This window comes from Sinocyclocheilus rhinocerous, unplaced genomic scaffold (assembly GCF_001515625.1).
Source record: "Sinocyclocheilus rhinocerous isolate Xijiao unplaced genomic scaffold, SAMN03320098_v1.1 scaffold755, whole genome shotgun sequence".
Taxonomy (NCBI): domain Eukaryota; kingdom Metazoa; phylum Chordata; class Actinopteri; order Cypriniformes; family Cyprinidae; genus Sinocyclocheilus; species Sinocyclocheilus rhinocerous.
In genome coordinates, this window is record NW_015659385.1 from 769718 (window position 1) to 775007 (window position 5290).

Consider the following 5290-nt stretch of genomic DNA (forward strand, 5'->3'; position numbering starts at 1 on the left):
TAACTGTAAATTTAAGTTAAAACCGTAAAACCTAAAACGTTGCTACCATATTTTTTACAGTAAAATTTCGGCAACCAGAGCTGCCAGTTTTTTTTTTACAGTGCACGCAAAGAAAGAAGGCGTAACTTTTATTCTCGCTGTAGTATTGTTGTTGCTGCCGCCGCCATGTCGTTAGCAGCATCATATGACCCCTTTAAGGTTTTTGATGAAAACATTCCAGGATTATTTTCCTTATAGTGGACTTCAACGGCTACCAAACGGTTGAAAGTCAAAATTAGTTTCAGTGCAGCTTCAAAGGGCTCTACACGATACCAGATGAGGAATAAGGTTTAAAATGGTCACTTGTGTGCGTATCCTGGATGTTTAAATCTTTTGAAACCTAACTCCAGCGTACGTCAAGCGTGAGCTTTTCAACGTAATTACGTATTACATAGAGCAGTGCAAGGCGCGCATTTTTGTTTATAAAGCATATACATTTTTAAGAGTGTACAAGACATCTATACACACAACCTACAGATATTCATCTCTGGATTGAATAAGTTAACGTCTGTAAAATGTGTAATTTATTACATTTTTTATTCCAAGGTTAAACTATAGAATTAGTTGACTTTGTGATTAAAGTATAGATTTTGTTTAGTTTATTCATTGTTGTTAGTTTATGTAACAAATGCAGACAGAATTAAGCATGAATAATAATGTTTGGTATGCAATGAGTTGGCACCGTTTAGCTTTATTAAAGGGGTCATATGATGCGATTTCAAGTTTTCCTTTCTCTTTGGAGTGTTACAGGCTGATTGTGCATAGATAAGATCCCTGAAGTTGCAAAGACTAAAGTCTCAAATCCAAAGAGATAGGAGAGCGCGAGAGAGAGCACGAGAGCGAGAGCGAGAGAGAGAGGGAGAGCGAGAGAGAGAGAGAGGGAGAGAGAGAGAGAGAGAGGGAGATAAAGCATGTCAACATATTCTGTTACACCAAATACACCAAATAATGATCTTTAAAAAAGCATCATATGACCCCTTTAAACTATTATTGAAGCATCTGCCAGTACCATTTAGTGACATGCAGTTAATGTAGTTAACAAAGCTCAATAGTGCAGCAGAAACACCTACTGCTCTGGTACACAATGCTTTATACTCAAAACACAATAACTACAGTCAAATAGCTGTCAGCAGCATGATTTATGTCTCCCATCAGGTCGAGATAAGAGTCATTTCACATCACATTGTTCAGGTCTATAAAGTCTCAGTTTTCCCTCCAGCCTTTACTTGTGTGGTTTCATTCCCAAAATGGCTGCAGGTACTTTATCCATTACAGTCGCCCACAACACACACCTGACTCAGCAAATATCTCCTGACGAATCCAGCTAGCGGCATTTTACGCTTACCACATCCAGATTGGCTAATAGCGGCCTGAGAGGTGCTGTCAGGATATCGGCCTCTCAATGAAAGGCTAAATTGTTGCTCTCTTGGGGTTAAAAATAACTTTAAACTGGTATTTCTGTCTTGTCTTTGCAGCATCCTCTGACTTACCGTCCAGAGTGCTAACATGAGTGCTACAGTGAGTGGTAAAATCAACATTATTCTCAGGGTCAGACCAAAACATCATTTATAGTGTTAGTTAAAGGCTATGTTAACAACAGTGGTTGTTAGGACACTGTGCCGGGGTCACATGCCCTGTCAGTAATCCTGCCCTGCTTTTTCTTCCCCAAGTGGAAATGAAGCCCAAGAATGAATGGTAATTTTTAAATGGTATTTGTGAATATGGTTGTTGGTGGGCCTTGAAGCTAAAGACAAATTATGAAGTATGGAGAGGATCTTAATCAGTTCTTTTCTGGGCAAAATTGCGGCTAATGAGCAATGATTCTGATTAATGTACTGTATAATGATTATTTTGTTAATTGTAAACTGTAATTGCCTTGCATTTTCCATCACAAATCCATTTCACCCAATGAAGTCTGAGTAAAGAGCCATGCAGGATTCAGAGAAATACCACTTTTTGGCTCATTTGTTGGCTGGTGTTGAATTCTGAATCATTTTTGTATTTTTTTTTTGAGAATGAATATGTTTTTTAAAATTTTTTATTATGTATTCACTCTCTGGACTCTGAAGATAATCGTGGTAATTAGATAAGAAATCATTCGCACAAGGCTTGTGAGATCCCGAGGGGGAAGTTCAATCATATTAATCATATTGCAGATCCTGATTAAGAGGCTGGTGAACTGTGGGTTGTGGGAAGCAAGATAATTTTATAATACAACCTCCAGGTCATACAAAACAACAATAAATTCTACTGCTGCTGCTGTTTTGGATAATGACAATTTTTGTTTGTGTTTTTCAATTAGACTTAATAGTTTAATAATCTCAAAGACACAAATCCTTTTGCAAGCACACATGAAAGTGACTGTCATTCATGACTTCATAGTCACGTCTGACTGTAATTAATACAGAGTGACACCTGCAGCACCTTGCTGATCTTTCTCAGAGGAGAATGAAGTGTGAGAACACTAATGAAACACTAACATCCTGTATGATGTTATGGTTGGCTTTTTGCTCTTCCTCAGCATGCATTTAAAACCGATCCAATAGATTTCTTTTCAGTTTTGCATATAAATAAAGCCATTTGTCACTTTGCTGACACTGAGAGCCCTTCACGTTCAAAGGGGAGCCCTCTCTCTGAGGTGTTTAGATTTCCCATCTGGCTCTTCTGGGTGATGGCTGTGTACTGCAGGAACAGCTGGCGGCCCACCTGTCCCCCCGCCCCCAACTCAACTTCTGTGAGAGATGAGAATAGAGAAATGAACAGTGCTTTGACTTATAAAATGTTGTCACACCCCATTGGACTTTTGTTCTGTTTTCATCCCTCATGTGCTCTGTGTGACCAAGTTTCCCTCATGTTTGATTGTGTCATTTAGTTCAGGTGTTTGTCGTTAATTATCTTCATTTGCTCCCGTATTTAAAGTGTAGTCTGTCCTGTCTTCCTTTGTCCGGTATTGTTGATGTTACCCTGTGTTTTAGACCCTCTTCTTGGTGTGGATTACCATTAAAAGGATTTGTTGTTATAATCTTCGTCGTGACTTCGTCTCCCTAACAGCAGTATCGTGACAGTTGCCATATTTCAAAATGTTTTCAAAACAATTGGAAGCCTTTCACAGATGTATGTGAGCAGGTGGCTGAAGAAGATGGATGCTAGATTTAAGAGTGACAGTTGTGGCTTCCCTTACCAAAAAGTAGTATACTTCAAGCTTATTTTATTAAGTATACTTAAGTAAAGTTCAAGTATATTTTTAAGTATACTTTATGTAGCAAGTATACAAATATCAGTGTACTAGTAGTATACTTGTAAGTGTACTATTTCAATACTCCTTGGGACTAAATTGGCCCACTTTCTAGTATATAAAAGTATACTTTAAGTATAACAGTAGTAAACGTTGAGTACACAACTAGTTTACATCAAAATGTTTAGTTTGTACTGCAACTATACTAAAAGTGAACTAGGTATACTGATAGTTTTCTAATTAAATACTTAGTAGCATTTTTAGTACACTTTGAAGTAGTCTTAGTAAACTACTAGTTTAGTAGTTTTATACTGCAAGTATACTCGAAAGTTTTCTTTACGTGAACTTTACATCATACTTTAGGTATACTAATATGTCCCTATTTAGGTATTAATTTGAATATATTTTGTTACATGAATATCTGAACATACAAAACATCAAAAGAACAGGGTATCTGCTTGTAAACAAAAACATTTTATTCTAGCTTCATGCATTCTTTTTTTAAACACTTGAATATGGATAAGTTTCATAAATAAAAAATAAAGAAATAAACAACACTTGGAACAAAAAGCTGAAAAAAGACTATGAATTGGATTCAGAATGATAATCAAAACGTAGATAAAGTCGATCAACACCCCAAAGCTTGACAGTCATTATTACCTCTTCATTGGTCGACATTTTATTCCATAACGTTACACAGTTTTGATGCTGTTTTATGTCTGATGATCGTGTTAGATTACATGTGGAAGCATCTGTTGTTTCGGTTTCTTCTTCACTTGTGTTTTTTGAAAATTCTGTACAGAAGATGTGTACTAGCACCTCCTACAGTATAACAACGAAAACACGGATTCTAGGAACACAATTATAGCTCAAATATATTTAGACTTTTTCTATAGGCTATAAGTCAAGTATACTTACATTTCATTTTAAGTATATTTCTGAGAAGAACATAAAGCCCATTTCTGAGAAGTACTTTCCTATTTTTTTTGTTTAAAAGAAGTATACTAATAGCGCACTTGAATAAACTTATTTTTCGTAAGGGTTGTCAGTAAAGAGTCAAAATATAAACAATACAATTACATGTATTTACAGTTTTTTTTTTTAATTGCTTTGGCGCAATTTTCACAAGCAATTGGTAAATTTTCAAAACTCAGTACTAATATCACAACAGATCATCAAAGGTGCACCCCCCCCCCAAACATTTCAGCATATTTTCAATGTGTTAGTACAATACACACAATCACAAAATATCCTTTTCACTTCACAAAATAAGTGTTTCATCTATATAAATGTTTCATTCACAGTAACTGCCTTTCATAAAGCTATTACTATCAAACTTTTCATTAGCATGACTTCTCATTCAGTTTAATACATTTGTCTGTTATTTAATCTAACTCATCTTAATGGTTAATCAGTGAATCATTTGGTGCATCTATAGATATAGATTCAATAGTTATTTAGCTACTATAGAATGTGATTGCAATTTAGGGATAACCAAATGCACTGAATTATCACTAAAAGTGATTTATCTAAGATGATAACCACTATTTTGTAAGGGTGTGTGTGTGTGTGGTTCAGGTAAACCCTATTTTATGGGGACAAAATGTCCCCACAAAGATGGCAATATCTGAAATCATTGTCCTTTTTTTGGATCCAATGAGAATTTTTATTTTTATTTTTGTAAGGCTATTTAGGAGTAGGGTTAGTGTAGGGGGAGACAGTATAAAACCCATTACTCCTATGGAATGTCACCATAATGATAGGAAAACCTGTGTGTGTGTGTGTGTGTGTGTGTGTGTGTACCTACTTACTGTAACCATATTTTGGGTACAAATTGGTACCCAGAAGTAAGCGAAGTAAGCAAAATCACCTAAAACCTTCTTTTGAGGACGTCCTCGTTTGTAATCAGAGATTGATCAGAGAGATCAGAGATGTAGAAAGACAGATGACATCAAATACAGCATTTTACATTACATTATGCCATGTGATACTGTATATAGAAGCATTACCATGGTA